This window comes from Anolis carolinensis, chromosome 4 (assembly GCF_035594765.1).
Source record: "Anolis carolinensis isolate JA03-04 chromosome 4, rAnoCar3.1.pri, whole genome shotgun sequence".
Lineage (NCBI taxonomy): Eukaryota > Metazoa > Chordata > Lepidosauria > Squamata > Dactyloidae > Anolis > Anolis carolinensis.
Genome location: NC_085844.1, coordinates 251551489 through 251573535, shown reverse-complemented (window position 1 = coordinate 251573535; position 22047 = coordinate 251551489). Strand labels below are relative to the sequence as shown.

Below are 22047 nucleotides of genomic sequence, written 5' to 3'. Positions count from 1 at the left end.
TCTCTTCCATTCTTATCATATAAAAGTGTGAAAATGAAATAAAAAAACCAATGTTTTTAACAAAGGAAACAAACCGCTTGGTGTAATAATATCATAAGTATTGCCGTCAATATCTCGCCTTACCCCCATGATTTTTGCTTCTCCTGAAGACTTCAGAACCGCATCCTCCTCCTCTGCCGGTTCTTCAGCTGAAGGAGAGGGGTCCTCCTCCTTGTATATATACCTTCACCTGCCCTTTGATGCAAAGGGAGAGATTAAGGAAAGCCAAGGGTGCCAAATCCACCTTCTGGGAGGAACCGCTTTCACATCCCTCTTGGAGTCATTGACCCATGGACTGTCGCATTTGAGCCTTTGGCTCGCTCCCCATCACAGATGGATCCATCCATTATCTCATTCACATGGATTAGTCCCAATGTTTAATCATAATCTTCTTCCTTGCATTTTCTTACAAACAGCCTTCCCTTTGTATCCACAAGTTCCATGGATTCGACATATTATTTAAAATTCCCAATACGTAGACCAGGCATGGGCAAACTTCAGTCCTCCAGATATTTTGGACTTCAACTCTCACAGATTCCTAACATCCTGTCAGCTGTTAGGAATTGTGGGAATTGAAGTCCAAAACACCCGGAGGGCTGAAGTTTGCCCATGCCTGATGCAGATCTTCCCCTGTTGTAGTCTCTGTAGATTTTCTGGTCCTGGAACCATTGTATACTATACAATATATATTGTACACTATACAACATGATTATTGTTCCTGGGTTATAAACATCATTTCCTGTTGTATTCTATCATAAAAACATGGAGAAAGTTTATCAAACTGCAAACACTTTGCAGGACATCCTGCAGCACATTTTGCTATAGTTTTTCATTGAATATCTCCTTGAGTTTCAACCAATTCAGCCTAGTTTGTGGCAGTCACAAAAACTAAGTTTCTGGAGTAGAACAACTACTTTCAAAGTAAGGACAGCACAATTAAATGGGAAATAACATTTTCAAACCAGCAAGGAATTTTTTTTCCAAATTTTGTTACAGAATGTAATAGGACTGGAGCATCCACAAAGTGCGAAGTATGGAACCCTGTGCAGAGGGTCGGTCAATGCGACTTAAGCAACGTGCAGTCACTGAATTCTTGACCGCAGAAGGTGTCACCTCAAAGGAGATTCATCAGAGAATGCAGGCTGTTTATGGGGATTGTGGTGATGTGAGTCATTGGGTGAGTAAGTTGAGTTGGGAACATCTGACTTGCATGACAAATAAGGAGTTGGACGTCCTGTGACAGCAACCACCGAGTTTCACAAGCAAAAGGTTGACAGATGGATTCAGGACGATTGTCGTTTCACTCAGAGAGAAATTTCAAGCATAAGAATGCGTGGGTCACATTATTGCTTTGCTTGGTTATTGGAAGATCTGTGCACGATGGGTACCCAGGTTACCATCGCCTGAAATGAAAGCGCACAGACTTGAAATTTGCCAGGAATGCCTCTCGTGTTACAAGAATGAAGGTGATGCCTTTCTCCATTCAATTGTGACAGGAGACGAAACGTGGGTACACCATTACGACCCGGAGATAAAGCATCAGTATATGGAATATCGCCACAAAGACCTGCCCCAGAAAAATAAATTCAAGACACAGCCATTGGCTGGAAAAATTATGGCAACAGTGTTGTTGTATGTCTTTTGGGCTGTGTGGCCATGTTCCAGAAGTATTCTCTCCTGACGTTTCACCCACATCTATGGCAGGCATCCTCAGAGGTTGTGAGGCATGGATAAACTAGGCAAGGAAGATAAATATATATCTGTATATATTTACCTTCTGGAACATGGCCACACAGCCCGAAAGACATACAACAACCCTGTGATCCCAGCCATGAAAGCCTTCAACAACACATGGCAACAGTGTTCTGGGATGCAAATAGTGTTATCCGTTGATTTCCTTGAACATGAAACAACAATAAATCCAGAGCGTTACATCACAATGCTGCAAACTTTGAAACAATGGCTAACAAGGGTCCAAAAGGAAAAGGGAAATGTTTTCCTGCAGCATGACAATGCCAGACCACACACTTCACATGCCACCACAGCAGAACCGTCTGACTTCCATCTGTTCCCAATAAGGAAAGAAGATCTGCGGTGACATCATTATGCTTCTGATGAAGACGTTGAGAGAACTGTGAGACGCTGGTTGCGGAAACAGAGTGTCGACTTCTTCCATTACGGCTTCAGAAAACTTGTTAATCGTTGGCAGAAATGTATCCAATTATTTAGTGATAATGTGTAAAAGTGAATAGTGGTAGTTAAAGAGCACATTCTAAGGATTATTGCTGTGTTTGATTTATTAAAATATTCCCATCCAAACCCAAGTAACGAAGGTGGAAGCATTACTTTCATTCAACCCTCGTATATAATTGGACTGGAGCATCCCCAGATTTGGTATCTTTGTGTAGTCCTGGAACCAAATTCCCATTAAGGGCTCATTGTACATTCCACCGATTCAGTGGATCTTATCTAGTGGATTTAGAGCAGGTATGGGCAAACTTGGGCCCTCTAGGTGTTTTGAACTTTAATCAGCTGTTAGGAATTGTGGGAATTTGTCCAAAAACACCTGGAGGGCCCAAGTTGACCTATGACTGATTTAGTGACATGATTTTTTTTTTGCCAGAACCAAAAACCACAATATTCCCAAAAGGTTGATGGCAACCATGGTAGGATACCTGAGCTTCACTGACTCTTTCTGCTTTCCTCCAGGTTCCTCAAATGCTTCATCTCTACTTAGGCATGGATAAGATCCAAGCATAGCTCCCTATATGAGACAAAGGTTCTATCTAGGCTGTAGAATTAAACCATTTTGATACCTCTTCAACTGCTGTGGGTTGATGATATGGCATCCTAGGATGTTGTGAATTGGTGCACCACCAGCGCTATTGGGCAAAGAAGGCTACAATCCTTGTAGGATTCTATTTCCCAGAATCCCACAGCATTGAGCCATGGCACTTAGTGAGGTGTTAAATTACATTTAGCCCTGCAGTGTAGATGCACCCTTAGTTTTCAGACTCTTGAGGGACGGGTGGCTGTCTCTCATTCCCACCACTTTCAGAGGCAAATCTGTTATGGAGATGACTTTCTTGGTAGTTACCCGTCACACTATGAAATGGACAATCTGTCAACATCTTCTCTGTTCTTCTTCTATACCATTGGTTCTCAACCTGTGGGTCCCCCGATGTTTTGGCCTTCAACTCCCAGAAATCCTAACCGCTGGTAAACTGGGATTTCTGGGAGTTGTAGGCCAAATCACCTGGGGACAGGTTGAGAACCACTGTTCTATAGGTTGGCAGATGCTGTTTATTTGTTGTTTCAGAAGGATCTTTGAATTGGAACAGCATAATTTTATTCTTATTTGAACATTTTGATTTTTCAGATCTGCTTTATCTTAGAATTCAAAGACATAGGGCTGATCCACACTAAAAACTTAATGCCATTTGACCCCATTTCTGCCATGGCTTATGCTATGGAATCATGGGAGTTGCAGTTTTGCAAGATCTTTATCCTCCTCTGCTAAAGAGTACTGGTACCTCCCCAAACAACAAATCCCAGGATTCCATAGTGTTAAACTATGTATCTATTCTAAAATAATTGGTCTCTTATCCTTTCCGATTCCGGTGGGCATCTCTCCCATTTGGACAGAGGTGGAATTCAACCATTTATTCATACACCAAAGATTCTGCAGAGGCCGTGGGACCATAAAAGACTAAGTGGTACTTATAAAGAAGTCAATCTATTTTTTACATTGAAAGTTTAAGTTTTGACCGTGTTTTTCATTCATTAACATGCAATGCCCACTTATTCAAGATGCTTCCAAATGTGCTCACCTATGGCCCCAAACAAATGGGAAGGACCACCAATATGACTACTGCAACAACTTTAGAGTGGCCATTTTCCAGTCCCCAAAATATCTGGGAAGCTATAAGTTGCACACACACATACAGAGTGACAACAATTGCCTCCGTCCACGTCAATCAGTTGGTAGCCGGAGCCGACATATCCTGCCTTGGATCCCTTCCCTGAGCTCAGTCCAGATCAAAAATATTTGATGAATGGCTAATGCTGGGTTTGAATGTGTTTACTCCCATAATCCGGACCCACTTAATGGGTCTTCCTAATAGCTTCTGGCATTGACCTTGGGAGGAGTCCCACGGTGTTTAGGTTAACCATTAGTGCTGTGAAGCATGAACGGACAAAGAACACAAACACTGCAGCAAGGCTTCAATGCTCAATTGAATCTCATGAAGATTTCCGCTGTCGAAGGGTATGCTGAAGATTGATTGTATTGCTTTGATTCTAAGATGCACTTTCCCCCCATAAAAACATCTCTAAGAATCATGGGTGCTTTTAAAAACATGTAAATAGAACTTTGCCCCTCTGTAGTTGATACTGAAATTACAGTAGAGTCTCACTTATCCAACATAAACCGGCCGGCAGAATGTTGGATAAGCGAATATGTTGGATAATAAGGAGGCATTAAGAAAAGCCTATTAAACGTCTAATTTGGTTATGATTTTACAAATTAAGTACCAAAACATCATGTTATACAACAAATTTGAAAGAAAAAGTAGTTCAATACGTAGTAATGCTATGCATTAATTACTGCATTTACGAATTTAGCACCAAAATATCACGATGTATTGAAAACATTGACTACAAAAATGTGTTGGATAATCCAGAATGTTGGATAAGTGAGTGCTGGATAAGTGAGATTCTACTGTACTGTGTGTCTTACATAGAAAACTCATAGAATCATAGAATTGGAAAAGACCCCAAGGGCCATCCAGTCCGACGTGCTGACTTGAAGGAAAACACATTCAAGTTTTCTCATCAGATGATCATCCAGCCTCTGCTTAGAAACCTCCAGAGAAGAAGACTCCACTGGAGTCCCAGGCAGCAGCAAATTCCACTGATTATTAGGAAGTTCTTCCTAATGTTTAGGTGGAATCTCTTTTCTTGTACTTTTGATGCATTGCTCCATGTCCTGGACTCCAGAGCAGCAGAAGCAAGCTTGCTGCCTCCTTAATGGGACCTCCTTTCAGCATGTCTACCTTGTGCCCTCTCAGCCTTCTTTTCACCGAACTCAACATGCCTATCTCTCTTAGTCATTCCTCACGGGGATTCATGACTTCCAGACATTTTTGATCATTTTGGTCCCTTATCTCAACACTATGCTCCTATTGATGTAGCCTAAAATTGTAATTGATTTCTTTGATGCCTCATCACATTATTGACTTCTGTTCAGCTTGTGATCTACTAAGACTCCTAGATCCCTTTCACAGAACGAGTTCTCAAGCCAGGTGTTCCCAATCTTATATGTGCGCATTTCATTCTTAATGCCTATAAATGTAGTATATTTTGGCATACCAAAATTGAAGAAATGCAATTCTTATCAGGCAGACTCCTGCAAGGCAGACTGCAAGGTAGACTCCAGCAATTCATGGAGTGAGAGTTGCCAGAGGTCCAAGCTGGGTTCAGAAAAGACAGAGGAACGAGAGACCAAATTGCCAATATCCGCTGGATAATGGAGGAAGCCAGGGAGTTCCAGAAAAACATCTACTTCTGCTTTATTGACTATTCTAAAGCCTTCGACTGTGTGGATCATAATAAACTATGGCATGTTCTTGGTGGTCTGGGGAGACCAAGTCACCTTGTCTGTCTCCTGAGAAATCTGTATAAAGACCAAGTAGCCACAGTCAGAACAGACCACGGAACAGGAGACGGGTTCAAGATTGGGAAAGGAGTACGGCAGGGCTGCATCCTCTCCCTATTCAACTTGTACGCAGAACACATCATGCGACGTGCGGCGCTTGAGGAATCCAAGGCCGGAGTTAAAATGGCTGGAAGAAACATTAACAACCTTAGGTATGCAGATGATACCACTCTGATGGCTGAAAGTGAGGAAGAGCTGAGGAGCCTTATCACCAAAGTGAAAGAAGAAAGTGCAAAAGCTGGGTTGCAGTTAAACATCAAGAAAACCAAGATCATGGCAACCACACCTGTTGATAACTGGCAAATAGAAGGAGAAAACGTGTAGGCAGTGACAGACTTTATATTTCTAGGTGTGAAGATTCCTACAGGCAGGAAACCAGAAGACATTTCCTTCTTGGGAGGAGAACAATGGCCAACCTTGACAAAATAGTGAAGAGCAGAGACATCACACTGGCAACGAAGGTCCGCATAGTGAAAGCAATGGTATTCCCCATAGTGACCTATGGATGCGAGAGCTGGACCATAAGGAAGGCTGAGCGAAGGAAGGGAGACGCGTTTGAACTCTGGTGCTGGAGAAAAATCCTGAGAATGCCTTGGACTGCAAGAAGATCCAACCAGTCCATTCTCCAGGAAATAATGCCCAATGGCTGCTCACTGGAGGGAAGGATAGTAGAGGCAAAGTTGAAGTATTTTGGCCACATCATGAGGAGACAGGAAAGCTTGGAGAAGAGAATGGTCCTGGGGAAAATGGAAGGAAAAAGGAAGAGAGGCCGACCAAGGGCAAGATGGATGGATGGGATCCTTGAAATGACTGGCCTGACTTTGAAGGAACTGGGGGTGGCAACGGCCGACAGGGAGTTCTGGTGTGGACTGGTCCATGAGCTCACGAAGAGTCGGAAACGACTATGCGACTGAGCAGCAGCAGCAATTGTTATCAGGTAAGAAAATCACTGCCTGCACCAGCTGGGGTAGCCCTGTATCTATTGCTGGAGAAAAAGTAGGGGAACTCAACACAATGGGATGCCACTTTTCCACAGCACAAATCAAGGGTTAGTATTGGTATTAGGTAAATTTGTGTTGCACCCAATCTTGGGGCAACACAACATAAAGTTCTACCAGGAGTATCTACACTGTTGAGTTAATGCCCTTTTGATACCACTTTAACTATCCTGGCTCCATGGGATCCTGGGAGTTGTAGTTTGGGGAGGCACAGTGCTCTTGAGAAAAGAAGGTCATATAATCCAATCTTTTTTTCTACACAATGGAGCTCTTGGGGGACACAAACATATATGACAAGGCATGAACTTTGCTTATGAATGGTAGAACCTGGCATGGTATGAATGGTAGAACCTGTTTGTTTGCCATTTCTCTTCAGTTAGTAAGCCAAAGCAAGGAAAGAGACGCGAATAGAATTTGTTGTTAATTGTTGTCAAGTTGACTTCAATTTGTAGTGACCCCATGAGTGAGTAACCTCCAAGTTGTCCTATCATCCACAGTCCTGCACAGGTTTTGCAGACTCAAGGCAGTCAGTTCCTTGATTGATTCCACCCATGTTCCTGCTTCCTTCTACCTTTGTTGTTAACTGCTGTCGACTTTGACTTCCACAGACCTCATGAATGAGTGTTATTGAGCCACCGTACTCCCCTCCCAAATTAATCCAAACCCTTGAATTTATATGATTTTTCTTTTTCTTTCAAACATTTTCTGCTTCACCAGAGTTTCATTACAGTGAAGCTGGTAAAAGTCTTGGAAGGACCCAGCAGCAGCTGTATCCCATGCTTTATCAAATGAAACCCTTTAATAAATGTACTAAATTATATTTGTGTGCATGTTGTGTTAACATTGTATAAAGTCAAACCAAATGTATTTGTGACTGTCCCCCCAGCCCCCCCCCCCCCCATTAACATAAGCTCCTGGGAATGGAGATGGTTGAACCATTAGGAAATATCCCTCCAGCAATCTCCCAAGCCTAGAAATGAAATCCCTTTGTGTGTCAGTGAAAGACAGATCATCCCTTTATCAGCAGAGTTGTGTTTTATACTATTTATTTGACAAGATGTGTCCAGAGTCTTCTGATTCCCATAGAAAACAAGGCTAGACAAAGATGAATAAATCAACCTTTTGTCTTCTGTGTCCTGCATTTCTGTCTTCTTTGGAAGTTGACATTAAGTCAACCAAGAGACCATCTCCATACCCATGTCATCATCTTCCTGAGTTTAGTGCCCCTCATGGGGGCATACTGGCAATAGACTGGATTTTTAATCCCTCCAATAACCAGCTTTACTTCTTCCCACTATGAGGAATCTGTCAGAGCGCGGTTTTGGATAAGCACACACGCAGCAGAAGACTCACGTAGAAGCACTGGTACCAGTAACGAGGCTGGAGACTTCAACTATCTATAAAAAGGTTTACTGGTGAACGGAAAACTCTCACAAGACAATATACATGCAGACAGAGTTCTGAGAGCAGATAACCAGAATACAGGAAGCAGAAGGCTATATAAACACCTCTGCTGTATGATGCAATACTCAGTTAACTCTTTACACACTTGCATAGTGGACAGCAGACAGTGCATGATGCAATCCCCAGCCAATATTGCAACAATTACATTTAAACAACTCTATATACAATCATTCCCACTTCAACAGAATCCCCCTCTCACCTGTGACACGGAGGCAACTCTCAGCCAATCCCTGCATGGATCCTAGCTGGTCTGTTTCTCAGCCAATCAGGAGGTGTGGGAAGTCTGAATACCCATCAAAATGTATAAAATGTCATTATTTCTCTGTTTAGGTGTGCATGTACATTTTGGAGATCAGGCTTAGTACTTGCATCCCTTTTGGCTCAATTGTAATAAACCTGTGTTGTTTGCCTTCAAACCCAGAGTGCTTTGTATCCTGGCTGGTTCAGTGGACGCTTACCAGGCAACAGACCCGCTATCCGTGGTCTCTGCTGAAATTCACAACAAGTTAGTGTCCCCTGGTCATCCACAGTCTTGCTCAGTCTTGCAAATTCAGGACATCTGTGGTTTCTTTGGTTGAGTCCATCCGCCTGGAATGGGGCCTTCCTATTGCCTTCGACCTTCCCAAGCATTATTGTCTTTTCAAGTGCATCCTGTCTTCTCATGATCTGGCCAAAGAACGACTACCTCAGTTGAGTCATTCTGGTTTCTAGGGAGAGTTCAGGCTTGTTTGCTCTCAGACCTACTTATTTCTCTATATTCTCTAGTGCCACATCTCAAATGAGTTGATTTCACTGGCCAACACACATTTTGGTGCCTCCCATGTTAGCCCGGTTTCTGTGTATATTTGATCTGCTGAGTCCAAAAATGGCACCAGTCTTCCTCCATCAGCTCTAGTTTTTGAGATACAGAACATAGGCTATCTAACAATGGCCATCTACTCACCCATAGAAAATCATGATAATCCTGTCAAAGAAACTAGAGCTATACGTCTATCCAATGCAATTTTCTGAATCAGAGCCCCAGATAACCACAGAAACAGGCCTAAAAACCAAGGTTGGTTGTTGTTGTTGTTGTGTGCCTTCTTCCAATCCACCCTCTTCTCTCCAATTTTCACAATCACACATAAAATGGGAAACACAATGATATGGACCTCCCTAGATTTATTACCCAGTGCTATATCTTTTCACTTGAGGATCTTGTCTCCTTCCTTCACAGTTGCTCTTCCAAATCCAAGGGTACATCTACACTGTAGAACAAATGCGTTTTGACTCTACTTTAACTGCCATGGCTTAGTGCTATGGAATCCTGAGAGTTGTAGTTTGGGGAGGCACCACCATTCTAGCAGAGAATGCTCAAGAGCTTGCAAAACTACAATTCTCATGATTCCATTGCATTGAGCTATTGCAATCAAGCTGAATTCATTCTACAGTGTAGATGCACCTCTAGGCGTCTTCTGATGCCTTGACTGCAATCTCCATTCTAATTAATGACTCAGACAAAGAATGGAAAATGTGATTGAACTACAGGCAGTCCCCGAGTTACAAACATCTGACTTACAAATTACTCACAGTTACAAACAGGGACAACAGGAAGTGAGAGGAGATCTATCCCTCAGAAGGGAAATCTACTTTCAGAGTTATTACCATGGGGGAAAAGGGGTATCCCCGATCCTTGTTTCAAGCCATGTTTTTCAAAATTCAATTATTGCAGGGACAGAAAGTGAGGTGAACTCTTCTGAACAGTGGCAAAGAAATATCACAGGGATGTCCACCCTTCTCTATACAATCCAAAACAAAAAGACATATATTTTTGGCTTGAGTTATATTTAAAAAATGTCCCTGTTCTGACTGATATAGAAATTCAACTTAAGGACAACCCTAACTTAAGGACAAATTAAGGACAAACCGTTTGTGATCAGCATTTCTATTTTCTTAGATGTTGGACTGTGAACCTGCCTTTGCACTTTCTTTCTTGATTTCCTTCAGCAATTGTTCCAACTCTAGTAAAGAGTTGGGTCATCTGTATACATGTCTCTATATTCGGTTAATGAATAATTGGGTTCCATAAAGGTATAGCAGACTAAATTCATATGCCTGCCACGTTCATCCACCATCCAAGAAAGCCTTGGGTAAGCACCACCTAATTCAGAATGGGAAATTGAGGACATTGTTTCATAACAACATCCACCTTTTTGATGGGAAAATGAGCCCCAAACTCCCAGAAGACCATTTGGCCCATCCAGCACAGAGGAAAGCTATAGCAATCCATTTTCGGCTCACTGAGTAATCCCAAAGTCAACTCTATGGGGAGTGACTCTGCTCCGGCAACTAATGGACTGACCAAGATGTGCCGAAAGGCCCAGATCTGTGGCTCTTGAGCGTATTTACCTGGGACTGGATCCCATTTACCTCAACGGAACTGACTTTGAGCTAATGGCTGGTTGGGATTTAGCCGTTGGGCTTTTTAGCTGTAAACAGCTGCTCAAGATTTATATCAAGGTCTTCTCCAATTCTCCAGACTCTTCCGTGGGCAAATATCTAGAGTAGGGGTCCTCAAACTTTTTAAGTGGAGGGCCAGTTCATGGTCCCTCAGACTGCTGGGGGGGGGGGGGCGGGGCGGACTATGATGAAATAGTCCAAAATTAGGATTGTTATTGTGTGCCTTCAAGTTGTTTCAGACTTAGGTCAACCCTAAGTCTAAATGTTAAGATGGGGCCAGGTAAATGACCTTGGAGGTTCAGTTGGTCATGGAGTTCTGTGTTCCAAGTTTGGGTTAGGTCCATTGTTGGTGGGGGGGGGGGGCACAGTTTCTCTGGATGTAGGTGAACTACAAGTTCCTGAAATTAAGGTTTTGTGTGCCAAGTTTGATCCAGGTCCATCGTTGGTGGGGTCACAGTTTCTTTGGTTGTACGTGAACTGCAACTCCCAAAAATCAAGGTCAATTCCCCCCAAACCCCTCCAGTATTCAAATCTGGGCATAACAGGTATATGTGCCATCTTGGTCCAGATCCATCATTCTCTCCTGACATTTCTCTCTCATCTACGGCAGGCATCCTCAGAAGTTGTGAGGTCTGTGGAAGGCCCAGGGTGGGAGAAAGAACTCCTGTCTGTTGGAGGCAAGTGTGTATGTTGCAATGGCCACCTTGATTATCACTGAATGGCTTTTCAGCTTCAAAGTCTGGCTGCTTCCTGCCTGGGGGAATCCTTTGTTCTTTCTCCCACCCTGGACATTATTCCACAGATATATAAACCCCACTTGACTATTTCCAACAGACCTCACAATCTCTGAAGATGCCTGCCGTGGATGAGGGAGAAACTTTAGGAGAGAATGCTTCTGGAACATGGCCAGACAGTCTGGAAGACTCACAGCAACCCAGTGATTCCGGCCATGAAAGCTTTCAACAACACAGTGGCACCATTGCTTGATTGCTTTGCACAAACTACTACACTGACTGCCATATAATCCAGATTATCAAAGCAGATAATCCATATTGTCTGCTTTGAACTGGATTATACACTGCCTTATAATGCAGTTTAAAGTTGTTTGCAACTTAGGGACTGCCTGTACATAATGAGATATCTTGGAGATGGCTCTTAAGTCTAAACATATATGTTTCAAAGGCTTCTTATTAGAGTTGTGTGTGGAATTTGTTTTTGCTTTTTCTACCATTATTTTTTGTTTCTTTCAGAGCATGAAATGGGAAGCCCTCTCCCTGCATGAGAATCAGCTCGAAAGCAAACTGAAGCTAATTCCGGCTTCCAGCCTGCTTTCGTTTGTAGTCAAGTGGGAAAGAGAGTGCATGTATGGTGTGCAAGCCCAGAAAGCTCACAGGCCTGTCAGTACCTGCAGCCAAGCGCCTCTTACTCTCAGCTGGCAGGTGCATGCACGTGCTCTCCAGGCTGCATGCCACACACTCATTCTCTTTCCAAGGAGAGTGCATTTGTGGTGTGGTGTGCGGGCCCAGTGCCTGCACCCGAGCACATCCTTGGAAAGAGAGTGTGTGAAGCGTGGTGTGCAGGCCTAGAAAGTACACACACCTGCAGCTGAGCACAACCTACTCTAGAGTAAGAGGGGCTTGGCTGCAGGCACTGGGCCTGTACGCCACGCCATGCCACATGCTTTCCAAGAGGAGTGTGTGTGTGGCATTGCATTCAGGCAGGCCTGGAAAGCGAGTGCGTCTGCCAGTGCCTGCAGCCGAGCGCCTCATCTAGAGTAGAAGGTAAGAAGTCTCCTTAAAGCGAGTGCTGGAAAGGGGAGCCTGGGTGGGAAGCCCCTCCCCATAATGGTCCGATAGAAGACAGATCTTTTGGAACCCCAAACGGAAAACACAACCCTACTTCTTATACATATATCAGGACTGTTTCATACCTAACAGCTTGAAACAAAAGTTGTGCCCACAGAAGCATCAGAAAGCAATGATGCCGCTGATGGGGACTATTTTGGAGAGTTTGGGAATCCCAGATAAGGGATGCTCCAGTTTGGACCAGTTTTGCCAGAGAAAGCCTCACTGCTCCAAGGTTCAAGGTGGTGGCAAATTCCAAACAGTCCAGTCCACCGTCTTCTTCTTCTTCTATGAAAGCTCTGATGCAGCAGAAGAAACTCAATCCAGACAGATGGTAAGGTGCTGGATGGCCGCTCCATTTGCCACGCAGTCAACTCTCAGTTTGGAATGACAGAGATCAACAGGTCATCCTATCAGTAAGAGGGGGGGAAAGGTAAACATTATGCCTCCGCAGCTCCAGCAGTGGGTCTTTCTGACATGCAAAGTCACAATGTCTCAGCCTCGGAGGAAGACAAAATCAAACCCGGCCTGAGCAAACCTTGCCAGTTTGGTGAGGCCGCAGCACTCTTTGGAGAAGAAAATGACATACTGTGTAAAACTACAAATCTAACAATTATATTACATGCCATTGGGAGGATTTACATACTGAAACATCAGAGGCGGCTTCCTGCATCTGTCCATTGTTGATCCATCTAAAGTGCATCTGAATGCAATTTGACATGACTTTAACTGTTGTGGCTCAATGTTATGGGGTCTTGGGAGATGTAGTTTAATGCCTTGGTCAGACCACACCTGGAATACTGTGTCCAATTTTGGGCACCACAGTTGAAGGGAGATGTTGACAAGCTGGAAAGCATCCAGAGGAGGGCGACTAAAATGATTAAGGGTCTGGAGAACAAGCCCTATGAGGAGCGGCTTAAAGAGCTGGGCATGTTTAGCCTGCAGAAGAGAAGGCTGAGAGGAGACATGATAGCCATGTACAAATATGTGAAGGGAAGTCATAGGGAAGAGGGAGCAAGCTTGTTTTCTGCTGCCCTGCAGACTAGGACGCAAGGGAACAATGGCTTCAAACTACAGGAAAGGAGATTCCACCTGAACATCAGGAAGAACTTCCTCACTGTGAGGGCTGTTCGACAGTGGAACTCTCTCCCCCAGACTGTGGTGGAGGCTCCTTCTTTGGAGGCTTTTAAGCAGAGGCTGGATGGCCATCTGTCGGGGGTGCTTTGAATGCGATTTCCTGCTTCTTAGCAGGGGGTTGGACTAGATGGCCCATGTGGTCTCTTCCAACTCTACTATTCTATGATTCTATGATTCTATGAGTCACCCGCACTTTTTGACGGATGCATCACACAAATGGCTACTTTGCAATGCACCACAAACAGTAATGGACTGTAACTCCTTTGTCCTAAAAAAAAACAACCCAGTTTTAGGGCTTGAGTGATGGGTAGATGGAAGCCTGCAAGTCAAGGACTGTCAGAGGAAAGCAAATGCAAATCCTATCTGAACTATTCTTGCCAGTTTGGTGAGGCACCAGAACTCTTTAGCAGAGAAAGTGAAAGACCTTGCAAAACTGCAAATCCCAGTGTTACATAGCATTGAGCCATTGCAGTTAAAGTGGTGCCAAACTGCATTCATTCTTCCATGTAAATGCATTGAGAGATGGCAAACTTCTCTGAGCAACTATCAAACAGTTGATTGTCCTAGCCCAAGGCCATGCCAAAAAGGTGCCGGTGCAGCGTGCATAGAATAGTACCCTCAAAGCAAACAGGAAGAAAAAGATAACAAACAAAGATGAGCTTCATGATCACACAATGAGCAAAAAATAATGTGAATTATTGATAGTTACTGGGGGAGGGTCAAATTATCCCTTTGAGTCTCCATAGCAGTTGATGATAATTTTATCTAGCTCTCTCTTTCTGATCTTTTTTTACAGACAAAGCAAAGAGAGCCACTTTATAGGTTACATAATCATTTGAGTTGCTTAGCAAAAACTGAACCATTTGTACAAGAGAGTTGGTGTTGTCTTTTATCAGCAGGGGTTTCAAATATCCTTCTCTCAGGTCACTATAGCAGGTAGTGCACAATGCCTTCTGCCTGGCATTGGCTACAGGTGCAAAGCCTGTTTTTCAGTGGCACATGATAGTAACACCCATTTTGTTGGGTGTCATCCTGGACTCTGCATGTCGCCAGTCCCCAATGAGTAACTAGACTAAGAAAACAGGATTAGAATGAGGGTTTCCTTTCTCTATTCCTATGTCTCTACTCCTCTCTTCCTGTTTTCTATTATCTCCTTCCCCATTTGTTGTGAGCTCTTTGAGGTATGAGATAACTTCCTCTCTATAGCCATCTTGTTTGGGCCGAGGCTTTGACCACATGTTCGGCCTCCACGTTTTCCTTCTCTTCTGCCTTTTGTCTCCTCCTGTGAGGACACATCTTGTCATTCTCCAGGCAAGATGTAGCTGCATGCATATTTTTTTCTGATATCTTTAGCTTTTGCCTTCCTTAGAATAGGAGATTTAGAAGGATAGTTAGCTCCAAGAACTTTCCTATCCAGAATGTATTTCTTTTACATCAATAAATACTTTTGAACTTATATTTTGGCTCCGCCATCCTGTGCCACCCTGAGCAACAGAAGCTTATCCTAGCTCACCACACATAGGTTTCTGCTGGTTATGAAGTGTGCTTCTAGCACTCTGCTATATTTTGGTGGAATCACCTCAAGAGAGGGTTAGTTTGAGTCTAACCGCTCAATAGATTCCCAACACATCTAACACTTGGTCAGACCACACCTGGAATACTGTGTCCAATTTTGGACACCGCAGTTGAAGGGAGATGTTGACAAGCTGGAAAGCGTCCAGAGGAGGGAGACTAAAATGATCAAGGGTCTGGAGAACAAGCCCTATGAGGAGCGGCTTAAAGAGCTGGGCATGTTTAGCCTGCAGAAGAGAAGGCTAAGAGGAGACATGAGAGCCATGTACAAATACGTGAAGGGAAGTCATAGGGAAGAGGGAGCAAGCTTGTTTTCTGCTGCCCTGCAGACTAGGACACGGAACAATGGCTTCAAACTACAGGAAAGGAGATTCCACCTGAACATCAGGAAGAACTTCCTGACTGTGAGAAGGGCTGTTCACCAGTGGAACTCTCTCCCCCGGGCTGTGGTGGAGGCTCCTTCCTTGGAGGCTTTTAAGCAGAGGCTGGATGGCCATCTGTCGGGGGTGCTTTGAATGCGATTTCCTGCTTCTTGGCAGAATGGGGTTGGACTGGATGGCCCATGAGGTCTCTTCCAACTCTACTATTCTATGATTCTATGATTCTATGACTGTGGTGGGCATTACTTGAAATCGCAGTTCAGTGAAGGCAATTCTTAAGGAGGATGGCTTAAGCTTAGTCAGATATCTGGCTCTAAAATGTTCGGATTTCAGCAAGGGGAGAATTTTGTCTTTCTGGTTGACTCCAGAGCCCTTCTTGAATCAGTCCAAAATAGCCAGTCTCGCAATTGCCTCTTATTATCCATGTCTAAGGCAGAATTCAACTCGGAGAGGTTGTAGCTGTGTAGGAGATTTTCTAAACTTGGTTTCCAATGCTGATAATTACTTCTCTGTGCTACTTTGCAAAGCACTAGTGCACTGCACACAGTGTTTCTTTTCCTTCTGAACTATGATGCCTCCGTCCCCAAACAAACCAGCCTCAGGGATCAAATGATGGAGACATCCAAGTCTGAACCCCAAACCCCGGGGCAGCCAAGGTCTCACCTGACCAATCTCAATCCTCATGTCCATCGTGGCTTCAATGCTGGCTGCCAGTGGCAAAGGGAATGCCTCTTCCGGACTCTCTGGGAAGAAAGAACATAGGGCTCATTCATGCATTTGAGTAAATGCAAAGTGGGGAATGTATGTCCCATGAGCCACAGACAGGGACCCCAAATCCCAAACCTTTTGAACAGTATCCCAAAGCCCTGAAAGACCTTTTCACCATATATGAGGTAGTTAAGAGTTGGATGGGTGGGATTCTCCCTCTAATGAATTACGGTACGTAACGAACTTTGAAAAAAAAATCTGTCCCTGCTTTGCAAGTGTTATTTCCTGTTTAATTGTGCAGTACTTATTTTTGAAAGTAGTTGTTCTACTCCAGTGTTGAATTGCTTGAGACCCTATGAATAGTCATTGAAAAACGATCTCAAAAAGTGCTATGGCAAGGATGTCCCTCCTGCAAAGACCAAGTTTTTGCAGTTTAATACACTTTCCCCATGTTTTTATGATAGAATCAATTAGGAAAAGACATTCATAACCCAGGAACACAAATTATAGAGTTACATAGTATCATATTTTTATTTTTATTATTATTATTATTATTATTATTATTATTATTATTATTATTATTTGTATTGTTATTACTGTAGATTCTCAGTTAATCAATGGCACCCATGGGGATTGATTGATACCAGATCAATGCAGTTTCTCATTGCTTGAGATTTACTATACCCCACACTATCCTATACCATAAACTCTGTATTGATTTAATATTCATATTACAATATAGTCATTGCAAGCAAATAAAGCTGAACTTTATGTAACACAGCTTTACTGAATTATAAATACAGCTTTGGGAATTCAGGATGCAAGTTGAGCTTTTCTTTTTACAAGTTGCTTAAGCTCCAGTTAATTCAGATTTTACATTATCATCATCACCATTATCATCATCATCCCAATTTTACAGTATGGCTGTATATGTTGAGCATCCCTCCTCCATAATGCTTGGGACCGGAAGTAATCCCGGTTAACTGAGATTTTATTATTTGATACACAACAAGATGAGTACACAGCAAACAAGATCACTATGTTGGCTTTTGTATTGGATCACACGTCAGACACTTCCCAAGTGTCTAGGACTATGTAATGCATGCAAATCTGAGTAGGGTGGCCTTTTGCAATAATAATACATCATCATCATCATCATCATCATCATCATCATCATTATTATTATTATTATTATTATTATTATTATTATTATTATTATTATTTCTGTCCCAATTTTCCAGTATCACAGTATACATTGAGCATCACTTCTCCAAAACGCTCAGGACCAGAATATTATTTTATATTATTATTGACACAAAGACATAACATGACACAGCAAACGAGAGATACATATACTGGATTACGTATCACAAAATCACAAGTCAAGGATTGTGTGATGTATTTTCGGATGATGTGCGCAGATCCCAGTAAGGTGGCCTTTTGCAGTTGATGGATCATAATTTTATCAATGTCTATTGTTTCCAAATACCATGAATTTCCATATTCATCTTACAAACATAGCAATTATGTGCAATATTTCTAATAATTCTGTGCATGAAACCATGTTTGTGAACACTGAACTATTAGAAAGCAAACATAATTGGCATCTAGTTGTTTCTGCATCTTCCTAAAAGCAATGCTTCTGTTCTGCCACAAGGGGGCGAGAGAGGATTTGGTTGCATCCAAAACAAATTCCCAGGGAAGTATATTTCATATTAAGGCACCAAAGAGATTTCAGATGGAGAAATTCCAAATACTTTGCTTGGAATAATATTCGTATGATCTAAGTCTTAATAAACCACAAGCTGTGTCAGAGTAATTTTCAGCGCAGCAGTAGTTGGATGGAATCAGAATGAAGAGACATCAGAGACAATGGTAAAACTATATACAAGTTTTACTGTCAGCAGTAATAATCAAGATAAACAGACTTGAAGACAATGGACACAGGACTTTACTCTCAGCGGACAGCACTCGACTAAACTCAGAACAGAACAGAGCAGAACTGATGCAATCAGCAATGCACACACACTTGTGTCTGGACACTCCCCAGTTCCAGCCACACATCAAGGACATCACAGCTTCTCAGTAATTAACTCTTTCCAGACTATGTTACACTCTGGATGATGCAATCAGTATGCAATACAGGCAAGACACAAACTTCATTTAAACACTACCAATACACAAATCCCACATTAACAAGCTGAACATGAACCAACAATGTGATGCAGCAGCTAAAAATGCCAATGTGATTCTAGGCTGCATCAATGGGAGTCTAGTGCTTGCTTTTAATTATTGTGTTTCAGTACAAAGTTTATGGTATGTGTGGTATAGTATTAGGCCTGTTTTTAATAGTGACTCTCGAGCAACCTTATACTGCATTTATCCGGCACCTTGCAATACCCATGGGTGCCGGTGAGCTGAGAGTCTACTGTAAACGAAGAATAATAACCCGAATAATAATAATTCTTACCCAGTTGTGTCAGAGGATTCTCTAGATTCAGCACTTTATCCAGCATATTATTGACTAAGTCGAGCTGCTCGTCTGTCTAGAAAAGGTGGCATCAAAAGAGGGAGTCAAAACAACAATCAATCTCTGATGGCTCAATGGATATTGGAGGCAGAGCTTAAGGCATGGAAACTTCATACCATGATGCCAGTACCAATGCTTTTGGAAGGTAAGTGGGATTTGACCTGGAATCCTAGGGTTGGACAGGGCACCCAAAGGTTATTCAGTCCAACCCAATTTTGCAAGGCAAGAAAACACAATCCAAGCCCTCCCAATAGACGGCTATCCATTTAAAGACGATGTATTTTTGGATGGATAAGAGATCCCAAGAGTAGAGATGAGGCATCTTCACATGGCTAAGGCAGGACAGATTAATTTCTGAAATACTGGTCTAGATGGGCATCTGAGTGCTCAACTCAATGCAAGATATGTTCCAATGCAGAAGGTCTGTTTCAAGGTCCAGTGGCCATCGAACCCCTCATAGAGTCATAGCATCTACTGTTGGAAGAGACTCCAAAGGCTATCTAGTCTTTCCCCCTTCTGACAGAAAGGAAGACTCAATCAAAGCCCTCCTGACAGATGCCCATCCAGCCTCTGCTTCAAAACCTACACAGAAGGAGACTCCACTTCGACTCCAAAGCAACAGCAGATTCCGCTATTGAGCAGCAACTACTACTGTGTTTCCCCGAAAATAAGACAGTGTCTTATATTAATTTTTGCTCCAAAAGATGCGCTAGGTCTTATTTTCAGGGGATGTTTTATTTTTCCATGAAGAAGAATTCACATTTATTGTTGAACAAAAAAATGAACATTTATTACATACTGTACAGTAGTTGTCATCACAAACCAGCATAACCAGACAAACTGTGAATCCTATCAATAATTTCTTGTTACTACCATTATTTCCATGTACAACAATCTATGGTAAGTATGTTTACCAATCCTGCATGCTCTAGTGTTCTGTTTGGTGGACATGCTTCCAAACAAAAACTTTGCTAGGTCTTACTTTCAGGGGAGGCCTTATATTTAGCAATTCAGTAAAACTTCTACTAGGTCTTATTTTCTGGGGATGTCTTATTTTAGGGGAAACAGGGTATCAAAGAAGTTCTTCCCAATGTTTAAGTGGAATTATTATTCCTTGCCATTTGGAAAAAGGAATCTCTCCTGCAAGGAAAGAATCCCTGAGCAGTGATAGCTGCCAGTCAGTGCTGACAACCCTCGTTGTTGAGGTGGACCTCTTTCCTTCTCCAAATATCTGATTTAATATAATATATATTTATTTACCTGTCAGGTAGGACTGAAATATCACAAGTCAACAGTGTGATGCAGCAGCTGAAAAAGCCAATATGAATTGAGGCTACATCAACAGGATGACAGTGTCCAGATCGAGGGAAGTCCTAGTCTCAGTTTATTCTGCTTTGGTCAGACATCGCCTGGAATAACTGGGAATAATCAAAGGTCTGGAAACTATAAATCCCTATGAGGAACAGCTTAGGGAGCTAGGTATGTTTAGCTTGGAGAAAGCTGAAAAGGAAAATGATAGTCATATTTAAATATTGGAAGATTGTTTTCTGCTGCTCTAGAGACTAGGACACAATGAAGCAACGGATTCCAATGGCAGGAAAAGAGATCCCACCTAAACGTTAGGAGCAGAATTCAAAACGATCTTGACAGACTAGAGAGATGGGCCGAAACTAACAAAATGAAGTTCAACAGGGACAAATGCAAGATACTTCACTTCGGCAGAAAAAATGGAAATCAAAGATACAGAATGGGGGACACCTGGCTAGACAGCAGTACATGTGAAAAAGATCTTGGAGTCCTCGTGGACAACAAGTTAAACATGAGCCAGCAATGTGATGCGGCTGCTAAGAAAGCCAACGGGATTCTGGCCTGCATCAATAGGGGAATAGTGTCTAGATCCAGGGAAGTCATGCTCCCCCTTATTCTATTCTGCCTTGGTCAGACCACACCTGGAATCACACTGGGTCCAATTCTGGGCACCACAGTTGAAGGGAGATGTTGACAAGCTGGAAAGTGTCCAGAGGAGGGCGACTGAAATGATTAAGGGTCTGGAGAACAAGCCCTATGAGGAGCGGCTTAAAGAGCTGGGCATGTTTAGCCTGCAGAAGAGAAGGCTGAGAGGAGACATGATAGCCATGTACAAATACGTGAAGGGAAGTCATAGGGAGGAGGGAGGGAGCTTGTTTTCTGCTGCCCTGCAGACTAGGACACAAGGGAACAATGGCTTCAAACTACAGGAAAGGAGATTCCACCTGAACATCAGGAAGAACTTCCTCACTGTGAGAAGGGCTGTTCACCAGTGGAACTCTCTCCCCGGGGCCGTGGTGGAGGCTCCTTCCTTGGAGGCTTTTAAACAGAGGCTGGATGGCCATCTGTCGGGGGTGCTTTGAATGCGATTTCCTGCTTCTTGGCAGGGGGTTGGACTGGATGGCCCATGAGGTCTCTTCCAACTCTACTATTCTATGATTCTAAGAACTTTGTGGTAGTTATAGCTTTTTGGCATTGGAATATGCTGCTCCCTAGGAGTCCAGTGGAATCTAATTTTCTAGAGGTTGGCCATCTGCCGGGAGGGCTTTGATAGTGCCTCTTTCAATGGCAGAAGGGGGTTGGATTGGATGGGTCCTGGAGGCCTCTTCCAACTCTAGGAATCTATTTATTCTTTCTCAAACAGTTCCTCACATTGAATCACTGATATTTATGGGAAAGGATTATACAGATCTGAGAAAGGCACGAAAAACAACGTCCATCAAACTCACAATATATGAGTTCAAAGAAATGGAGGAACTTACCTCAGCTTGGTGCATGCTCAGAAACCCACTGAAAATAATGAAAGGGCTCATTAGAGAATAACAATAATAATAATAATAATAATAATAATAATAATAATAATAATAATAATATTAAGAAGGATAATTTTTTACCCTCCTCTCCTTGCAGCTTAAGGTGAAGTACAACATGATTAAAACAGCAATATATAACAAAATGCAATTAAAATGAATATTATATGTTCTTATCGTAGGGTTTAATACACCTGTTTTCATTATTGGATGTAACTCACCTGCTCTTGCTATAGATCCTAATGCACTTGTTTTCATCACAGGGTTTAATGAACCTGTTCTCATCATAGGATGTAACACACCTGTTCTTAACATAGGGTCTAATGTACCTCTTTTTATTACAGGCTTTAACACACCTGTTCTCATTTCATAGTTTAATGCCC

The 22047-nt window shown here is 42.7% G+C and overlaps 1 long non-coding RNA gene across 1 annotated transcript; it reads right to left on the bottom strand.

The window, feature by feature from the left end:
- Positions 1-12396: 12396 nt before the first annotated feature.
- LOC103280853 (uncharacterized) lies at positions 12397-21647 on the bottom strand. Its single transcript, XR_010005824.1, has 4 exons — positions 21617-21647; positions 18768-18843; positions 16253-16332; positions 12397-12910 (listed from the first exon to the last, which is right to left on the bottom strand). It is a non-coding gene; the product is annotated as an uncharacterized LOC103280853 (long non-coding RNA).
- Between the last annotated feature and the right edge of the window lie 400 nt (positions 21648-22047).